Genomic DNA, 22,986 nt, shown 5'->3' on the forward strand with positions numbered 1-22,986 from the left:
GATCCCACATGCCGCGGAGCGGCTGGGCCCGTGAGCCATGGCTGCTGAGCCTGTGCGTCCGGAGCCTGTGCTCCTCAATGGGAGAGGCCACAACAGTGAGAGGCCCACGTACCACAAAAAAAATAAAAATTAAAAATTAAAATTAAAAAAAAAAAAAAAACTTTCAAGCTTAGTGGAGATATTTTATAATAATAATTGTCAGTTATTTGAATGAGAACTATTAAAGTCATATAAATCATAAACATGCAAATATATGCTTCTATAAATCAAACTGAATAATAAATTCCAAACTAATATAAATACTGTTTACTATTTCTAACAGGTTGTGGAAGAAAGAAAAACCACACAGTACTCTTGACACCATTACTAATAGAGTAAAATATTAAAAATTGGAGAAGGGAAAAAAGCACTTCAGGCAATAAAATTAAAGTATGAATTCTGACCCTAAATTCAAAAACTTTTACAACCATAGGTAATAGGTTGAAAACAAGCTCCTGGGTTCAAACACAGGCTAGAGGTGACTTTAATTAGTTCTACAGAGGCATGTGTTCAGTGGGAGCTCAAAAAACAGCACTAAGTTAATAAAAGAGAATTTCTTCAAAAACCACTTTAGTTTTTATTGTTGTTTTTGACTGAGAGTATAAGACTAAATTAGAGGAAAACGGCAAAGAAAAATTCAAGAATGCTACTAGTAGAATTAGTAAAGCAGGTTTAAACACTCATATTACAAAGAACACATAGATCAGATTTCCTTTCACATACTTCATTGTAGTACAATGCCTAAGCCTTAAAAAAATGCATCAGACAAAAGGGCTTTCTTTCTGTTTCCTTTTATTCTCTTGCTCATCCCTTCCTATTATGGTAATTCCCTCCTTTCCGTTTTACTTGTATAAGAAAGTAAGTATGCTCATTCTTTTTGATGTTGACCAATACTTGTTTTTATTAATATCGATACCAAGTTTAATAGCAGATCAACATTTATGACCTTCAGAGAAAATCCCTGGATCTATAATTTGTTTATTTTCCTCTCCTATTTTCAGGGACAAGAAGGTCTCATTTTCAACAAAAATAACATAATGCTCAAGTCTGTAAACAGGGCTTGGAGAAGTAAGTGGACAACCTTAACGTGGATGAAAATGACTCTGCAGCTGCTTTCTTGATGCTGGAGATGCTTGGTCCATCTCTTTCAAACCAAAAGAAACATGATGCAGGCAATCTAGAGAACCAGAACTCCAACCTTAGGGAAAGCCTTTTAAAGGACGTAAGAAAGATTTAAGGTATTGGGAGTTGTATCCATAGCCACAACTATATAAGGAGTCTGATAACCCTGGATGACTTGGAAATTTCATGTTTTCTCAACCACTTGTCAAATGATTCCATCCCCAAATCCCTTCCCTGACAAATTCATAGTCCTAATCTTATACCAGTTCTCTTGGCTTCTACCACAATACAATGCATTTATCAATAAGGAGAATCCTCTACATATTGACGTTTGTCATAAAAATTTTTCAAGGGTAACACCAGCATATTGTCACCCAGGATACAGTATTTGTTTCATAAATGCTAAATTAATATTAAAACTACTTAAATTTACGAACTCTTACTTCCTGCCTATCCACAGCTTTTTATTTAATACTTCTGTTTTCTCAAATTGAATATTCAGCCGAAGTTCCACCAACACTGAGCTACTTCTATCATCTAACCTAATCTACCCAGAACCCAAAATTTAAAAAAAAATTTTTTTTCAGAAAATATAAGTTCTTGAATGAAATGCAACTTGAATTGAGCAATGTTTTTTTTTAACTTTTTATTTTATATTGGAGTATAGCCGATTAACAATGTTGTGATAGTTTCAGGTACACTGCAAAGAGACTCAGCCATACGTATACATGCATCCATTCTCCCCCAGACTCCCCTCCCATCCAGGCTGCCACAAAACATTGAGCTGAATTCCCTGTGCTATACAGGAGGTCCTTGTTGGTTATCCTTTTAAATACAGCAGTGTGTACATGTTGAGAGCAATGATTAAGAAAATCACTTCCACTGGAATGCACTGGGTCAAGCAATGGATTCTGAAGTCAATTTACTGTCAGCAAAGAAAATAAAGTCAGCAGGTAGGTTCAAAGAAGCTAGATCAGGTGAAGAAGTATGCCCATTTTAAAGTACTGAATCTCCCTTCAATTCTGCTTACTTCACAGTTGTACTTATTTCATCTGTTTACAGAAGCTATTCCATACATTTATTAAAGTAAAACAACACAGCTATGTAAGTTATGAAACAAAATGCTTTGATTGAATTTTCTTACATAATCTCATATCTAATTCAATACAGGTTGTTCAAATTTCAGGCTGGCAGCTTTAATAAAAACATTACCGTCTCTTTCTTTTTTTCTTCTTTCACTAAAAGAACAGTCATCATTTATCTGATAGCTATCTCTTATGTTGTTTATTTATTGCTGACAATAATTCTTAATCATCATTTGATTCTGGGAGTTTATTTTATTCTAGGCCCTGGGTGAATGCTTATAACTCTAAGATGAGATTCATATATAGGCCCCCAATGCATTCAAATCACTACGAAATACTCCATTTCATAGATAAAACTATTACTCCAATTCTTCTTTCTATTTTTAAAATCAAAAATTGGTGGATATTTTACCACCATACAGTGTGAAATAAAGCAAATTATCAGGGTCAACAAGTGATAAAATTTATGTGAGCTAAAAATCACAAAAGCATCATTAGTTTTAGAATTGAAAAAGAGATTGTGATTATATGAATATATTGCCAGAAACTTTACAAAACACTTTTTTCAAATATTCAAGTAAATACAACTTGCAAATTGACAGAGGAGAGCACCAACTTGACAGCGCTGTACCCTTTTCTGTGTATTTTTATTTAGATTAGAATCTGTAGGGAACTGGATTCCAAGTATAATCTGGTGGGTTTTTTCCTAATGGTTTTTACCCACAAAAACATATCTGTAGGCCAACATTTATTGAGGATTTATGATGTGTAAGCACTGCGCTTGGAGCTTCCCAGATACCAAACCAAACTGACAAGAAGCTCACCAGGTGTTCACAATAGTTAAACATATATCCCTGAAAATTCAGCAGGAAATCCAAAATCCCATTCTCATACAGTTTTCTGAATTATCTTAAAGTACTCTTCACAGCATATCAAGCCTAACATTTTACAAAACCATTTCAGGGGTACCATTTGAAGATCCACAGAAGTATACCAAAGACAAGAAAAAACTATTTGCAAGTATACTCACTTAGCTATTGAAAATGTTTCTCAATCAATTATTCAACCGTGCTAGATTCTTATTAACCAATATCAGTCTTCCTTACAAAGAACTTTCCTGATGAAGTGAATTATTTGTCAGTGTGTTCTAATTTCTAAGCACTTAGGTACCTATATGAAAGGGGAGAAACTAGTTAAACTCTTTATACTCTTAACGCGGCTGTATCCATCATTTCAAATGTTAATTTTAGCAACTCCACTATTTATTTTTATTTCCAAAACTTTCATAGAATTATTGGATTAACAAAGATTTATTGAGATATCTGGATACAATGTGTTTTTAAAAAATGTAAATAGCTTTCTCATTTGGCCTATTTATCTACAAAATCTCAGAGAATGTATTTAAAGAGACATACCTTATACATGGTTAGAGAACTGCTACAGTTATTTTTTGTGTGGGTCATGTTACATCATGGAATGAGAAAATTAACTTATCATTGAGTCAGTTATAGAAATAAGCATTCTAGATGAGCTAGCTATTTCTGTATTATATAAAGGAAAACTTATACTTGGGAGAATACAAATAAATATGGTTTACTTTCTGGAAAAATAAATAGTAACTTTAAAGTTTACTGAGATATTCAACTAGAGTATTTTAAAAATAAGTGGAGTTTCTGGCTGACTCTTCAAATACAACCCAGAAAATTCAACTTTACAGAATTATCTTTCCTTCCATTAAGACGGATCACAATTTTTCTTTTTTTTTTTTGGATCACAATTTTTTGCTTTTTGTTTTCTTGAGTTTTTTATTTGTAAATAAAAGTATCTGCCATAAGTAAGCTCTAAATATTTGTCTGAAATTGAATGAATGAATGAATGGTCATTACGTTAAAAACATATGGCTCTAGATTATAAAATGAAGTAATCTCTGATGGACAACCTTAAATGTATCCCTAATGCTGGTGGGGGGAAATATAATTCTGAAATGTCTGTTTTATTGACAGTCATGAACAACAGAAGGACCAAAAGGCTTTTAAAAATACATTAAAAAGAGTTGCATTAACTCATTTAAGAGATTCATATTAGTAGGATCACAATTTAATGGTATTAAAATAAATTCTGAAACAAACCAAGAGAATCATGTAATTTGCACATAAAATATAAACTGTTTAACTCAAGAATAATATGTACTAATAAATAAGGAAAAGGAGATGCTTAACTGTCACTTCTACTTTCTCATCCAGCATCTTTAATTTTCATTACAAATGTAAAACACTTTCCTTTTTACAGTTACTTTTGTCTCAAATAATTATTTTCTCTCTTTTTATCCCTATTCAAAATATCAACAGCATGACCCTCTAAACAACTTACAACTATATACTGGTCTGCTTGTATACCCCTGGGCATACCTGAAGCTCTAAACCATATCAAGCTCAGCAACTTGTATATAAAGTATATGCATTATTTGTTTATTTACCTAGAAGATCCACTGGTATTTAAGGTTCAGATAAACAGTTATATGTCAATTATATCTAAATACAAAAGGTACAGATAAACACAATAAGCTAGTGTTGTCTTTATATAGTATTTAATCATTGGTCTGATTGCTCCAAAATAAAGGGAGAATTATTTTGTCCTCAATTGTTGATCATAATTCCTTTATAATACACATTCAATATAATACATACTCAACACAAGCAAAATTTTACTTCCCCTAATTTATTTTTATGCCTCCCTTAATTTAGCACTACTACTAATCTATAGCAGTGGATATCAAGAAACAAACACTGGAAAATAATCCCCTCACAGACACACATACACATAGTCCTGAGTAGTCCTACAAATGATTTTTCCAATTTTCTCTTTAAAAGCAATAATAGTGCTACAGCATCACAGTACTGAAAATGAGTGACCTACTGACATAGAAGCTGTGCCTTCTGTGGATACTTTGTGAGTCTGAAATTGATTTTCTTCATTTTAGCCTGTGAGGGATGTAGACATTACCCATCATCAGAGTGAGTAGTGGCACTAACAGAACACATTAAAGAAACAACAACTGTAAGAAAGTCAGAAGCAATAGTTCTAGGATCACTTCCCAGCAAAAAAAGAACTGGCTGTTTGCACCCACTATGCTGTTTCTTAAAACGCTATATCTATATTCTGACAGATGTTGTATTTTTGTTGACAAACAAAGTCTAATGCATAGCTTGCATAGAAACTTGAGTGGTAGTTTTCAAAATGTGAGTATGTTTGCACTCAATCTGAAGTTTTAATCTGAATTTTTATTTGCCTAGATTCTGGTCAAATAAATATGTTCTAATATTACCCTACATGTGAGCAGATTCCCTTTTACACAAATACCTATAATCACATAATGGCCTTAACTCCATGTCCTACCAGGTAGCCTATAAATATAATGCTTTGTTGATTTGATTATAATGAATTACATACATGAAAAGTAAAATCCCAGTTTACATATTCATGTTCATAAGTAGATGAATGAATAAACAAAATGTGATATATGTATACAATGGAATACTATTCAGCCTTAAAAAAGGAAAGAAATTCTGACAGATGCTACAAAATAGATGAACCTTGAAGACATCAGTGCTATGTAAAATATGCCAGTTACAAAAGGAAAAATATTGCATGATTCCACTTATATGATATATCTAGAGCAGTAAAATTCACAGAGACAGAAAGTGAAATGGTGGTTGCCAGGGGCTGGGAGAGGAGGAAGTATTATTTAATGGGCACAGAGTTTCAGTTTCACAAGTTGAAAAAACTTCTGGTGATGTTTGCACAAAAATGCAAAGGTACTTCATGCCACTGAACCATATATTTTAAAATGGTTAAAATGGTAAATTTTATGTTAGGTATATGTAACCAAAATTTTAATTTATTATTAAAATTTGTAGGACTTCATGTAGGAGTAAATCTGTGAAGTACTACAGGTAGAGCTCATAAACAAGAATGATTATGTACTGTTTGGGGTGAAGGTGGAGATCAGGAAAGGCTGATGAAGGACTTAGCATCCCACTAAACATTAAAGATAGATGATATTTAAACAGGGGAAGGTAGGAAAATATGAGCATATTTGTGAAAAAATAACACTGGAATAGTCACATTAGGTTACAATGGAAGTTCTTAAAACTTTTTTCTCTCAGGTCACCTTTATACTTTTAAAAATTAACAAGAATCCTCTTCCCTCACAAAAAAAGCTTCTGCTTAAGCAGATGATCTCTTTCTATGAGTACTTTATTAGCTATTAAACTGAGGGACTTTTAAATCACAAGAATAGACAAGTACATATTCCATTCCTTATCAGAACAATGACGTCGATTGTCATTTAGCCTCTAGAAAACTCTATTGCATATTCACAAGAGAGGAAGAATGAAAAGAGTGAAAAAGACAAATGAGATCTTAATATTAGCGTGAAAATAATTTTGATTTAACAGTCACCATAAAAGGTCTTAGATTCCCTAGACCATACTTTAAGAATTTCTCGGTTACAGAATGGAGAAGATGGCAGAAGAATAAATACAGAGAGCCAGAATATGCCTGATTTTACTGAAGGCCAAGGTAGAGATTTTAAAACAGAAAAATATTAAAGATTTTTATACAAAGCAATCACATGGTGGTGAGCTGACTTTATAAGGATTCATTCAGAAGGACAAAAATGGGTGCAGAGGTATGGGAAGGCAATCTAGAGTCTAGTTAGAAGCCTATAAAATAATTTACCAGGGGCAAGTAATTAGTACATGGGGACAGTGCTGGAAGAAAGAAGAAAACAAAAGCATCTTAAAGGAGCCACAGAAGTTATAAAAAAAAATCAAGAGATAATGTAGATGGTATAGTTTTAGACAGCCATACTGCCCAAAGCAATATACAGATTCAGTGTAATCCCTATCAAAATTACAAAGGTATTTTTCACATAAATATAACAAACAATCCAACATTTGTATGGAACCACAAAAGACCTTGAATAGCCAAAGCAACCTTCAGAAAGAAGAACAAAGCTGGAGACATCATGCTCCCTGATTTCAAACTATATTACAAAGCTACAGTAATTAAAACAGTATGGTATTGGCATAAAAATAGACACATAGATCACTGGAAGTAAATAGACAGCCTAAAATAAACCCACACATATATGGCCAACTAATTTATAACAAAGGAGCCAAGAATATACAATGAGGAAAGGGAAGCCTCTTCAATAAATGGTGTTGGGAATATTGAACAGCCACATGCAAAAGAATGAAACTAAACCAACATCTTCTACCATACATAAAAATTAACTCAGAATGGATTAAAGGCTTGAATATAAGACCTGAAACTATAAAAATCCTAGAAGAAAATGTAAGCAGTAAGCTCCTTGACATAGTTCTTGGTCTTTATTTTTTCAATCTGACACCAAAAGCAAAAGCAACAAAGGCAAAAAAAAAAAAAAAAAAAAAAAAAAAAAGTGGAACCACATCAAATTGAAAAGTTCCTGCACAGCAAAGGAAACCAACAATAAAATGAAAAGGAAACATACCAAATGGGAGAAAATAATTGCAAATCATATATCCAATAAGGAGCTAATATCCAAAATATACAAAGAACTCATATAACTCAAAAGCAAAAAAAAAAATTTGATGTCAAAAATGGTCAGAAGATCTGAATACACATTTTTTCCAAAGAACACATACAGATGGCCAACAGGTACATGAAAAAATGTTCAGCATCATTAATCATCAGGGAAATGCAAATCAAAACCACAATGTGATATCACCTCACACAAGTGTTGGCAAGGATACGGAGAAAAGGGAACCCTTGTGCACTGTTAAAGAGAATGTAAATTGGTGCAACCACTGTGGAAAAGAGTATGGAGGTGCCTCAAAAAATTAAAAATAGAACCATATTATGCAGCAATTCCAATTCTAGGTATTTGTCGAAGAAAATTAAAACACTAGTTCGAAAAGATATATGCACTCCATATCCACTGCAGCAATATTTACAATAGCCAAGATATGGAAACAACCTAAGTGTCCACAGATGAATGAATGGATAAAGAAACTGTGGTATATAGACACTATGGAATATTATTCAGCCATAAAAAATGAAATCTTGCCATTTGTGAAAACATGGATAGACTTTGAGGGTATTATGCTTAGTGAAATAAGGCAGACATAGAAGGACAAATATTATATGATCTCTCTTCTATGTGGAATCTTAAAAACAAGCAAACAAACAAAAATCCAAACTCATAGACACAGAAAACAGATTGGTGGTTGCAAAAGGTAGGGGTGGAAGGTGGGAAAAATGGGTAAACTGTTTTTTTAGTTTAAATAAGTTGAATTTATAAAAAAGAACACATAATAAATGTCAATATTAATGAATATTTTGATAAAAGGAATGAAACAATTGCCTAATTTAGTTACAACTTTTGCTCTCTTTTTAAAAAGTCAAAATTTTCTTTCTATTTCACAGACTCCCTATGTAAATTTACTAGAGATCAAGAATTGATCAATTTGAAAACCACTTATATTGCTCAATTACTTCTAAAATAGTAAGTAGGAAACCTGCAATTACTTTATGACTCAGTCTTCAAATATTAGTTTAAAAAAAAACAGGTTAGAGAAAACGACAGAGATTGAAACCCAGGATTCCAACTGGAAGGCTAATAAGATAGTTTCTCAGGGGGACAACAAATAAAGGTTTATACTAGATCCACATTATCCAATATAGGTAGTCTGTACCCACATGTGATTATTTAAATTTATTAAAATAAAATTTAAAATTCAGTTATTTAATGGCATTAACCAGAGTTCAAATGTTCAATAACCATGTGCGGTTAGTAGCAACCACATTGAATAATGTAATACTGAACACTTCCATCATAACAGTAAGTTCTATTGGACATAGATGCCCTAGATGCATTTATTAGAAGGGTGGGAAATAATGCATTATATAGTAGCTTGTTACTGTGTATTTACTACGCATTGGACAGTGTACTAAATAAACACTTCACAATGATTGCATTCAGTCCTCACAATGATCTTTTGAGATAGGTTCTATTATATTTCCATTTTACAAATGACAAAACAGATTAAGAGAGACAAATATCCTATTTCAGATCACTCTGTAGCGGAGACAAGAGTTAACTCCAGGACTTTCTGATCCCAAGGACAGAAAATGAGGAAAAAGAATAATCTTTTGAAAGTGATAATATCCTGGTAATTTGAAGATAAATTGTATTTACTTTGGATAGTCAGAATACTATGAAATACACGAGAGTAACTAGAGTGGAAGGCTATGTGAACAAATATAATTTATATTTAATGGAAATAAAATATCTATGTAATATTAAAGTACCAACTTGAAACGTTTTAAATTAGAAAGTGTTACAAGTTATCATAGCAATTTTAACTCACCCACCTTACTTTGTGAGTTCCAATCAGGTGGGAAAGTTATTATTGCCATGGAAACCACCATAATACTACTACTTTACACTTATGTACACCTTTCATCTGATGAGCTCAAAGAGACTTATAACATTAATTAATAGTTCTTTTACTGAAAGTGCATCAAAATTTATCTAATAGCATACAACAACAATTGCAGATCAAACAAAAGGAAACTTCATTGCTCTCTAACGGATTCACATAGATTATACACCATCTCCTACTATTTAAAAAGAAAGACAGAGAGACAGTAATCTTACACAGACATTCACCTTCTTGTTTCTTCTACCAAGCTGAAAACCATCTCCTATTGTTTTATTGTCAAAAATATGCAGCTCTTCTTCCACCCACTCTTTAATTTCTTTCTTCCTGTGTTCAGCTAATTGCCTGGGAATGTCTTTTAAAATGCCATTACACAAACTAACCTGTGCAGCTCTAACCACTAAGATATTCACAAGTACAAATCTTGTTCTTTCTTTAAAAGATACAGGACCTCGTTTTAAATTAGGAGGAATAAAACTAAAATCTGAAGGTTTTGGGGTATGTAATTAAAAGTCTGAAAACTAAAAATAAAAAATCCTTAGCTGTTCATAGTGATTTTTGTTCTTAAGCTATTAAAAATAAAGCAAATATTTGTTTCAACATTCTAAAAATATATAATACTAAGCTAGAAAACTTATGTCAGTGAAATGGTCTGTTTAGCATATTTTGTTTTTAATAGAGTTGTCAAAGGATATTTTATATGATTACAAGTTCTTAGATGATTTTATGAAGTTTACTTCAAAGGTAAAGGTAACAACAACAACAACAAAAAATAAAGGTAACTTGCCTCCATTAACTAACTAGGATCTGTCACTTACAAACGTAGGCAAACAGCTTTAGAACCTGTTTATATTCCACAAGACCATCCCTGATTCAAAAGAGCGGAGAAATAGACTTTTCATGGGAGAAGTTTTCAGGTCACATGGTAAAAAGACATGCATTCAAGGATGGGAGGAATCTGTGGCCATTTTTTTGTAACTTACCTTAAATGGAACTCTTTCTAAGATGGATTATGCTCAGACTTTTTACAAATGATAATTCACAATCTGCTGACTCAATAATCTGCTGATTATTGTTCGGAAAATCCATCAATAACAAGGCCATCATTTTACAATTCAGCATTTTAAGCGTTGTCCTTTTACTCAACGTCAGGTTTCCAGCTATTATCAAACTGCTCCTGCCTTAATGATCCTATCCTTTTCTTCCCTAGTAATCCTATTCTCCCAACATATACAAATTTAACTTGGTTTTCCTGGTGAAAACTTGTTTTATGACTGAGAAACCATACAGCACAAAAGATGTTTGTCATGTATCCTCTAAATGAAGGCTGAATTAAGAATTTAGTAGGTACCTCCGAGACTCAAACATCTTTCTCTGGTTACTATTATGTTCTGGCTATATCTTTCATTTCTAGTCAAAAAATCACTTTATATTAAGGTGATATTATGAAGACTTCCTCTAGAGATTTTTTCTTAACCTCAGAAACCAAATCTGTTTTAAAATGTTAGGTCACTGAATATGATTGACCCAAAACAGAATTTTTTAAATAGCCTGTTTTGGTGTAAACAGCTTTAATATATCTTGGAATAATTATTCTTTTTGTGAACGAGCTTGCCTAAAATACTTGTTAAACAGCTGTTGAGTTTTAAACTCTGTTGCTGTTCATCAATAACTTTTCACCCTCATTTGTATTCTTCTAGTTATTCTACTTCTACTGTTCAACAGGTGAAATGGTCATCAAAATGTAATAAGTTGATCGAAGAGTCTCAGGTATTACTTTAGAACAGGCTTATTCCTTTTTGTGAAAGACACATCTGTATTTGACTTTGTAAAACAATAAATTCAGGAAAAACCCAACTGGGACCTCTAATATACTCTACAATATATGAATTTTATACTAAATAAGACTATAATATTCTCCCCTTCAAATGGAAGCCACATTCCCAAAGGAAATGAGATACTAAACTATTAATAGCTTACCCAGGCTTTCTCTGCCTACTATGGAACCACAGACTTCATCACAGTCTAAGCACTGTAAAACAATACAGTTTATATTCATATAAGTGAAACTCTCTAGGTGTTCTTCAGCTAGTCTACGACTCAATGTTTCTGATGTTTTTAAGACAGAAAACCTCTTCACATTCAACCTGAGAAAAAGACAATGTCAAACTCCACTTAAAAGTCAAAAAATATTGTCATAAGCACTGCCATAAGGTTTGTAATATTTTAAAATGTTATGGCAGCAAACTGAATAGTTAAGATAAGTAAAACTACTGACAGTTTCTTTTTTTAATTTTGGAATGTGCACATTGACACTGTCTTTTTTGCTATCTTGAGATCCTTTCTTTCATTGCCTCATACAATTCTGGTATATTTGGGCCATTATAGAACTCCAATACCAGCCTATGCAACTGCTGTTTCCCTATGCTCACTCTTGAAGAAATGGTTCTATAATACTGTATTTCTTTGTCAACAGATAATTGGCATAATTGGTCAATCCCTGGCCTTCTGTCCCTGCTTTGTATAAGGACATTAATTGATCATAAAATATCCACCAAATACGCTATAATAAGATGACTAAGACACATAAGACTCCAGCAAATTCTATTGTTTCTACCTTGAAAATGCAAGCTCTTAAATTACCGTCCACCACTACCTCTACTACTACCGTCTAGGTCCAAGCCACCATTATCTCTAATCTGGATTATTATGTTCGCTTCCCAAATAGCCTTTTTTTTTTTTTTCTCTCTTGCCCCTATTGACTACTCTCAACACAGCAGCTGATGTGATGGTATTAACACAAAAGTTAAACCACGTTTCAAAACCCATCTTCTCCAATTGACACAATAGCTTTCATTTTAAGGGGTTAAAAACCAAAGCACTTGCAATTGTCTAGAAATTCTCATAGGGTTTGGCTCTTCTCTTTCTCTGCTTTCATTTCCTACCACTCTTGTTTCTCTTATGCACTGGGCTCTAGCCATGTGGGCCTCCTTGTTGTTCTTTAAGCATAAAAAGCATGCTCCTACCTAAGGGAATCTCTTCTTGCTACTCTACTTCCCTGGAATATTTTTTCCCAAGATATCAGCGTATCTGGTTGGCTCACTTCCCTCATGACTCTGCTCAAATGTGTCTCTATTAGAAGATCTTCTTTGGTTACTCCATATATAATGGTAAATACCACTCTTCTCCAACCCAGGCACTCCTTTCCCCCTGACCCCATATTACTACCTGACATCCTACACAAATACATAAGTCGCATATCTAGCAGGGACTTTGTCTTGTTCACTGCTGTATCCCCAGTGGCAAGAAGAGTGCCTGGAACACAATAAATATTTTTGAGTGATGAACTGGATAAAGTTTGAACCCATCCTGTTTCAGCTGTTGGACTTTGGAAAAAACATTTAGCCCCTCTGTGGCTCAGTTTACTCACTGTAAATTGGAAATGTTAATAATAAGTAATAATAATAATATCAGTCCTGTTTAGCTGTTGTGAGGATAAAAACAGTTAATACATATAACATGCTTAGCATGTAACATTGCCTGGCACAAAATAAGTGTTACATTAAGTTTTAGCTACTGCTAATTTTCATAAGTGTATAAAGTCAAATCCACATAGATGTAGCCTTTACTGGGGACAAGGATAAACTTGAAAAATAAGCTGATTCAATATTTTCCTTTTCCTTCTTTTATCCTTATATTTTTTTGATATTTATTTAAAAAACCCAGTTGTAACTAATAGTAAGCAGAAACTCACATGTTCTGAATTAAATGGCAACAACAAATTTTCCAGTCACAGAGAAACTATAATCTGAATGACCATGCATTGACTTTTCTTTCAGTTTTAATTTATTTTTATCCCAGGTACTTCCAAAAGTTTTAAGATAGACTCTTCATTCTTTCACTCCTTCCAGCTATTATTATATCTCCTACATGCTAGGCACTATACAATGATTGGAAAGCCAAGATATCCCTCTATTCTCAAAGAGCTTCTAGCCTAGGAGTGAACTGAAAACATGGAAAACAAGTAAAACATCAATTGCAATGGGTACCATGTTAGAATCATGCTCAGTGGACATGAGACCACCATTCATTCTGGGACTCAGGAAAGGTTTGTCAAGGAGGAGGCAAGGTGCCAGTGAGAAGAATACTGCTAAACAGAAGTGTGACTCACTCAGGCAGTAGCAAAAGGGATGGAGAGGAGAGGGAGGTGATACAAGAAGTTTTAAAGAAATAGAATAAATAAGACTTTGTCACTAACTGAGCATGTGGAAATAAAAGAAAAACAAAGACAGCTTAGCACGCATATGTCTGACTTGGGCAGATGATGTTGCCATTCTCAAGACAAGCATCAGAAGAGAAGAAGATCTGGGGTAAAAGATGATGGATTACCACTTTTACCAGGTTGAATTTTACATGTCTGAGAGATATTAAAGTATAAGAGATATGTTGGTAGATAATGAGATACTCTGATGGAGAGCTTTTTAAAAAGTTCTGGATTATAAATATAGATTTGCAAGTTTCTGAAATATAATCAGAGATAAAATAAGTATACTAAGAACTAAACCATATTACATAGAATATATGGAAGAAAACGATATCTGAAATCCTGTTTGAGCAAAGCTGTAGCTTTAGAATTCTGAAAGGAATTTATCATGAGATTATTTTATAAAACACAGTGATCAATTAAAAAAATGATACCTTAAAGACAACTTTACACAAAAATTACACGATTCCAAATGTGCCTTTCAACAACACATGGAAAAAGCCATGTGTGAAATACTCAAGTAGAGTTCTGAAAAGACAGTTCTACACGATATGATACAGTACACCATAATTTTAAAAAATAAAGTGTGGATAACTTACTGAAAGTGTAACTAACATATCTACTGCACCTTACCTCTCAAGTATCTGGTACCTCCGTCTACCTTTACAAAGTTACCTAATTATGAAGATAATTCATTCAACAAGGGTTCTAAAAGGAATCTTGCAAAAAGCACAAGTTTTAGGAGTAAGACAAAAATTTGAGTCCTGGCCTTGATGCTTATTAGCTGTGTGACCTTAATCCCTGGTACTTAGAACTATGTCTAGTTATAAGGGCTCAATAAATGTTTCTTAAATAAATTAAATGAATGAGTTAGGACCTCTTTGAACATTAGCTTCTTTAAACATAAAATGGACCTACTGGGGCTTCCCTGGTGGCACAGTGGTTAAGAATCTGCCTGCCAATGCAGGGGACATGGGCTCGAGCCCTGGTCCGGGAAGATCCCACATGCCACGGAGCAACTAAGCCCGCACGCCACAACTACTAACCCTGTGCTCTAGAGCCTGCGAGCCACAACTACTGAGCCAGCATGCCACAACTACTGAAGCCCATGAGCCTAGAGCCTGTGCTCTGCAACAAGAGAAGCCACTGTAATGAGAAGGCTGCACACCACAATGAAGAGTAGGCCCCGCTTGCTGCAACTAGAGAAAGCCTGTGTGCAGCAATGAAGACCCAATGCAGCCAAAAATAAATAAATAAATAAAATTAAATTTTTAAAAATACTTTAAAATAAAATAAAATGGACCCACTAACTCATAAGCCCCCAAATTCCTTAAGTTTGTAGTAAAGTATAAATAACATATATAAAGCCCTAGTAAAGTATCTGGACAATAAATTAATAAATTGTGCTTCTCTTTATGTTTCCTTGACTGTTTTTAATGGTTTAAAGATGACACCTGAAGAAGAATCTAGGTGTGCTTTAAAAAATGGAGAAGTACATTACTAAATGGAATAAGCCCAAGATTTTAAGATTGCTAAGGATAAGATCTTTTTTTGTTCACTACTTTACCCCTAGTATAGAGTCAATAAATTTTTGTTAAATAAGTTGATTAAAAGATGCTTTGAAGACAACTCTCACTTAAAGTGGTAATTTAGCTTGACTGGAAAAAAAACCTTGTTTAACTTGAAGGATATACTTTGTAGTCAGTGGAAGCAACTTTGGCTTCTACTGTCTATTATTTCAAATCCATCATGTCACTGTACCTGTGTAGATATGTTCAACGAATCTTCAAACCATCTTTATACCTTTTTTAATGCCAGAGGGCAATCATTTTTATATTCTGTCTGTGAATAGCTCATATTTGTGTTCTTGACTCATTCTTACAGTTCTTCTACAATAACCCTTTAGCACAGTTTTGTCCCAACGTGTTTCCAAATATGAAAATGAAATACTTTTACAGTGAGAAAAAAAAATAAAGTTTAGAATGTTAAACGCTTTTTTCCTGCGTCCTTTTTAATAGAATAAATCTCATACTCTAATAAAACTTTTAAGTGTATAAATATTATTCACCTATATATCTGTAGGTCTTTTTATAAAAATGAAACAGAAAATCTTTCAGTTACAAAACTCATGTGGCAGATTCAGTATTATAAATAATATGCATTTTTATTTGTAAGATGAATTATTTTGAAAAAGCAGTGAAGAAACTACTAAAATGTCAAGTAAATGAACCATTGAGAGACAACAGTCATATTTTAAGTGTCAAAAAAAGAGCTATGGTTAACCATTACTGTCCCTCTATTTCTTTTACATAACATTGGCTATTGGATATGTTTGGCTGGGTATATGGATATTCACAGCTTCTTCAGCTCTAAAAGTTTTAGAGGATAGGAAGAAAACATCAACATATTTCTTATATGCTGAAATTGCCAGCTCTTCCATGGAAAATTGCTTATGTATTTCCTGCATTCACCTTCTATTTTTCTCATTCTTTTTATAAAGAGGTATGAATACAGTATCCATATATTCATTCACTCACTCTCCAAATATTTGAGCATAAATTATGTTCAAGGCACTGTGGAATTCACTTTGCAGAGTGAAAGAAAACAGGAAGGCAATGTTAATGTCAGAGTAGAAATAAAGGCAAGGAAACAAACTAGACCAAGAGGGTAAATAAAAGGTACATTCCATAATGAAAAAATAATGATCATGATCCTTTATAAAATGAATAAAATAGAATGTATGTATAAGGAAACCTGCAAAGAAAAATGAGAGAAACACAAGGTTTTAGGATGATTTTAATGTGCCTGTTTATCAGCTGTATTAGCATGAATAAAATCAAATGTATTAGCATGAATAAAAATATTTGATAAATAGAAATAAGAGTAAAAGGTATAACAAAATTGAATTTATGTGTATGTACATATATATAATCTGTAACAAAAGTCCTGTCCTTTATGGAATATACTACACTGACTAGCATTCATACTTTTATAATATTGACCGTATCACAGGACACTGAGAAAGTTTCAACAAATTTCAAAAACTAGATTGCATGGGCCAAATATATATATATATATATACCACAGGGGAAAAAAAAAAAAAAGAAAAATGCTCAACCAGTTGAAAATTATATTTTCCTAAATAATTTGCGGGGGTAAAAGGAAAGCAGAACTGTTCAGCCATCAGGAGCCTAAGGAAACATAATAACTAAATTTAGTGTGTTATTCTGGATGCGGTATCCAGAAAAATGACATTAGGCAAAAACTAAGGAAATATGTATAAAATATGCACTTTAGCTTATAATAATATATCAATATTAGTTCATGAATTGTGACAAATATACCATACTTATGTCATACAATAATAATAGGGGAAATTGAGTGTGTGGGGGGTTAGGGGGTATACAGAAACTATCTGTACAATTTCTCTATTTTTCAGTCAACTTAAAGCAAAAAGTTTATTTCAAAAAGGAAATCAGGTGAGTTAGAACATAATGGAAACAAAAATGTTATGCATGAAACTTCCTAGAAACAGAAAATACCGTTGCTATATTGAAAATGTTCTAGAGACTAAGAAAGGATGGCATATGGCCTAATTTATTATATGAAAAAAAACCTAAATACTGAAATTTGTCAATTATCCTCTCTCACCACCTCCTGCAAAACAAACACAAAAGGCTCTTTATCCTGGTCTAGAAGGTCACACTTCATCTGTTTCATGGACTCCTCCTGGCTCACTAAACAGTTACCTTGGCCTTCTTATGGTTGTCCAAACATATCAAAAGAGCTTAATCTTTCCTCAGAACTTCTCTCACACACACACACAGAGAAATTTCCAGGAAAAGAAGGAATAAATAATAAAACAGAACATTGTTTTCTGTAGGTCCTTAGCAACACAACCTGGAAAGGGAAAGGAAATACTACTCTTACTTTTATACAATATAATTTTTATTTGTAAATCTGAAGAGAATACACTGACAAAAACTTAGAACAAATATAAGATCAGTAGGTAGTAAGATAAACATATAAAGTCCTACAGCTTTTCTGAAAGCCAACAACTGGTTCAAAAACATACTGCAAAAAAGGTCCCAATCTTAACAATGACCTCCTCCTTACATTAAAAAAAATACACTCCCACTCCTGGCACTAGCCCAAGCATGAAGGTGACCTATTGGACACACAAAGATGTTCAGGGTAATCATCCTGGTTGCTTATTTCAAACCTACACCTGCTTTAATCTGGTTTCTGTCCTGTCCCTGATTTGGAGCTCTGTCCCGCTTTTTTTTTCTGTCCCTCTCCTTTCCCTTAAACCTCACCTTCGTTTTTGTTTTCTCAGATGCTTTTAGCATCAGTGTGTTGGGCTATCTCCTTCTAGTTTTGAATGTTTCACTGGGTCATGATGAACACCTTGAGACTAAACCCTTAGTCCTAGCCCCAGCCAGCACATACCTGGCCCACCTCACTCCCCTGAGGAAATCAAAGAGTCACTACAGTGTGGTATAGATAAATATAAAAAGGACTGGCACAACGCCCAGCCAATAATAGAATGTGCCTGACAAAAGTTAGTGGAATCTCAATCTGAATGACTTTCAAATTTCTGTACCCTGAACAGGATTCACTTCTGAGTTTGACATCTGCAATTTTACATAGGTGCTGGATATTCCCATCTAGGAGTCCTATCAGAACCACAAACTTGACAAGCCCAAGGTCAACTGTATTAGGCAGTACGTTTCTACTTATAAGTAGAAGAAACCAGCTTGAGCTAGTTTAAGTACAAAAGAGGACTTAATTATAGGAATTCAGAAATAGGAATGTAGCCACTCCTCAAGAAGTGTAAGAGCAGAGAGTATGTTCCCTCTCTCTTTTCCTGTCTGTTTCTCTTTGCACATCTGCTTCAATCTTCTTACTAAAGAGTAACTTTCTAGCAAGGTTATCAGTCCACAAAGTAAGTGGATTAAAGGATTAAAGGAGACTGTCAGCTCTCAAACTCACACTGTAAGGAAGGGTCCCAGCTATAAATATATTGACCCTGCTTGTCCCAATCTTAAATTCTGGAAGTTGACCTCTAGTCCAATCAAAAATGGCCATGGGGATAGGGTCAAATTATAAATTTGACTTAAGATTCCACCTCTGTAGAAGTGAGGGTATGTGGGTGATAGGGGCAAATTATAGAAGGGATTGTGAGCTGAGCAGACATCCTAATAGGTATATGGTGCAAAATCCCAAACTAAATCCCAAACTAAATGTTTGTATCTTAAACTAAACTACCCATCCCAAACTACTTCTCAAATTTTATTAATAAAACTTTCATTTTTTTCTGGTAGCCTAGGTTTAAATATCTTTCCTATCAGGGAAAACATCTTTCATATCTTTCATTGTTCCTTCCAACCAATGACCTACAGAGGCTGGAATTTTCAAGTTACCTCCTTTCATCCCCATCCCCACTGCCCTGATTCCAGGATAGCCCCACTGTTTCTTCATCTAAATTTCTCCAATAGTCTTACAAAAGGTTCTCCTGACTCCATACTTTCTCTGCTCCATGAATGAAGCTTCGTGGGTCAAGAACAAGCTAAAAGATAGTACTGGAGAGCCACACAGGAGCCAAATCACCTATGAATTTGTGTAAATTGGAATAAGGACATTGTGTGTTCTATTAAATACACTGGGAGGCCACTGGAAAATTTCAGGCATGGGAGTGATTTTAGTTGTGGGGAAGAATGGAAGCAGGGAGAGCAGTACTGAGATTAACACTGGTAGCCTGGATTGGGCAGACAGTAATGGAGGTCATCTAATTATGTCGTTCCCTATTTTAAGTCCTGTTATGGGTTCCCATTACCTATAGAATAAAATAAAAATTTTAACATGGCTCCAAATCTCCTTTTTCAGTTTTATTTCCTATCATGCCACTCTATATCATGCCCAACATTATAACCACACTAGATTTCTCATAAGTCTTGAGCTCACCATGTATTTTCACACATTTTTAGATGTGTGTTCACAACATTAACATAGCCTACAATGCCTTTCTCAACATTTTATGGCAGTAAAAATCCCACTCATATCAAGGCCAACACCTCTGTCACACCATCTGTGGAGCTTTCCACTATTCTGTCCAATAGAATTAATTCTTTAGCCTTCTGTAATCCCATAGCTTTGTGTACATCTTAAGGGCAGTAATTTTAACATAGTAATAATTTGCATAGTTAATCCTTTACCTAATTTGATTTTGGCTCCTTGAGGGGAGAAAGTAAGTATTATTCATCATCAGTAACCCGCCTGGCATACTTACAGTAGATATTCAAAAAAACTTTTAACTCAATGAACATATGGAACAAAAATAAAGGAATATAAACATCCTTTCCTCCTAAATTAGAATGAAAGCTCACAGAAGGCAGAGAATATCTTATATGTGTATTATTTTTGTATTTAAGTTAGTAAAAGTGGACATAAGAAATACTTGGTTGTGGTAATAAAATCTAAAAATTGAATTTGTTATCAACTCTATTCTATGATAAAAAGACAACCATTTGTGTCATCAGAATACCATAAATGCATTAGAAATTCAAGGAGAATTAATTCCAGATTCATGGATCACATTTTATCTAATTTCCATTACTTATTAACAAAATCATAAAATCCTATGGAAGGAGTTATAAAGGTCCAATCTAGAAATATCTGAAGTATCTGAAATCTTTATATGATTAATGAAAAAAACCTAAGAATTGCCAATAACTTGCAGAAGAAAAATCAATAAGCATCTTAAATATTAAATGTAGAAATAAGACAAATACTGAAATGGTGTTAACAGTGATATAAATATTCATGCAACATCTCTGCCTAGAAAGTCCTGAATCATCAGTTATCCAAATAAAATTTAAAGAAAAAAATCAACTTTAAAGAAAGTGGAAATGAATAAGATCAGTCTAAAAGTCATTACTGCCTGGGAAGAGCAGTTTAAACTTTGAAAGAAGGCTGTTTTTTATGTTTTCTTCTTTTTTTTTTTTTTTTTTTGTGGTACGCGGGCCTCTCACTGTTGTGGCCTCTCCCTTTGTGGAGCACAGGCTCCGGACGCGCAGGCCCAGCGGCCATGGCTCACGGGCCCAGCCACTCCGCGGCATATGGGATCTTCCCGGACCGGGGCGCGAACCCGGTTCCCCTGCATCGGCAGGCGGACGCGCAACCACTGCGCCACCAGGGAAGCCCGAAGGCTGTTTTTTAAATAACTCTTTTTAGTAATATTTACAACAAAATTAGGTATAGTTCTTAGAGCTATCATGTAAACAATTTTCCTCTCTAACTAGAATAATAAATGATTAAAACAATTCCCATAACAACCCCTCATATAATGATGCATACAATACCCATGAAATAAAGAATATGTTTTAAAAGAAACAAACAAAATACAATGAAACAATGCATGGTTTTTATATTTTGAAGAAAATCCTCAAGGAAAAGACATTTCAGAGTGTGTATCCACTTTTTGGGAATTTATTATTCTATTGATGAAAAGTCTGTACTTATAAACTGCAAATATTTCAGTACATATGAAACAAATATGAAGCAAATATAGTAAAATATGACTAATATAAGGAAATGAATGTACTATAGAATTTGAAGGGAAGTTATTTGTAATCATAGGCTATACAGAAATGAAGTAGAGGTTTCCTACAAAAAAAAGTAAAACATATAATTCTTCTCAGTGCTATTGTTTCCTTTCCTTTGCTTCTACAGAAGCAAGGAAGACAATACATCTTTTAGCATTTACTAAGGTAATAAATAGGACAATCCCAACACTGATCATGTGAATATTTCATGAAGGAGGCTTGAGTATGGTAAAAGATTAAATGCTGCATCTGTCTTCATACTAGATCGTTCTTTGAAGGTGAACAGTTGTTCTAAGCTCTTGCCTATTTTTGGCAAAACACACGTGAAGTACATTTTGTTTTCCAAATCAGGCATGCCATATACAGACATAGACAGACATAAAAAGTTCCACATGAATGTCACAAAATACAGAATATGTTTTAAATAAAACTTTTTACTTAGTACAGACCTTAGAACCCCATGCAGAAGAATGGTTCCTTGTAGAAGACTTCTGTAGAAATCTTTTCTTTTTTTTTTTAAATTTTTTTTTTTTACTTCTGAAACCAAAATGCTCATGTAACTATGGTAATATGATGAAATCTTTTAATTATTTTATTTATGCTCTTTTTGGCTGAGTAGGCAATCTCAGTTCCTGAAATTCCCGCTAGTATTTTACATTCACTGGTGTGGCACTGGGTGATGAAGATGGGGTCTAAAAGCATCTGTCTTCCACCCACATTTCAACATAACCAAATACTCAATTTCTTCTGCAGATGCTTTCTCCTAAACCAGTGTATATCAAAACCGACTGCCACCACATTTAATACATGAACATTTCCTACCAAAACAAATAAAAATACTATATATGCATAAGACACATAAAAAGGGAAGAGGAGCTCACAAAAGTTTTTGACATGAAGCAAAACCTTTAACACAAATTTGCAGGGACTTTACAAAAACTAGCAATAAAAAAAACCCTGTTATCTACACATTTACTGCTTGAAACTCACGACATTATGATAAAAGACGTCTCAAAGAAATGATTTGTTCTAATGCAAAATATTTTGCTACATTCCAAAGAAATATCTGGCAGAATTAGTAATAATATAACATGGCAATTTATTTACTAGATGTTAACACTTTTGAATGATAAAACAAATGAAACAGATGGAACTCCAAAAATATAGAACTCGATTCTCCCTCACTTTTAAAAAGTAAACAAAGAAAGAGCTGCTGTAATACTGTTTCATTTGTGATAGTAGATTAATCAGTCAATTCATCTAACCATTAGGAAATAGCCACTAAGTACTAATTTTTGCCCAGCATTTTTACAGAATTAAAAGTTTGAAAACCTGCATTTTGGAGCATAAATACTAAGTTTCTAAAGGATGCTATAAGACGATTT

General features: G+C 33.6%; 1 protein-coding gene across 28 annotated transcripts in view; it reads right to left on the minus strand.

Annotated features, from left to right (window-relative positions):
• The window catches only part of FOXP2 (forkhead box P2), a 536,717-nt gene that overhangs the window by 375,588 nt on the left and 138,143 nt on the right, over nucleotides 1-22,986 (minus strand). The window contains exon 1 of one of the 28 annotated variants that reach the window (XM_055084892.1): nucleotides 5,163-5,498. The exons of the other annotated variants lie outside the window; for them this stretch is intronic. The gene's annotated coding sequence lies outside the window, so the exon portion shown is untranslated. Of the gene's footprint in view, nucleotides 1-5,162; nucleotides 5,499-22,986 lie in introns of those variants that run through there. 28 annotated transcript variants of the gene reach the window in all.

This window comes from Physeter macrocephalus, chromosome 5, assembly GCF_002837175.3.
Source record: "Physeter macrocephalus isolate SW-GA chromosome 5, ASM283717v5, whole genome shotgun sequence".
NCBI lineage: Eukaryota > Metazoa > Chordata > Mammalia > Artiodactyla > Physeteridae > Physeter > Physeter macrocephalus.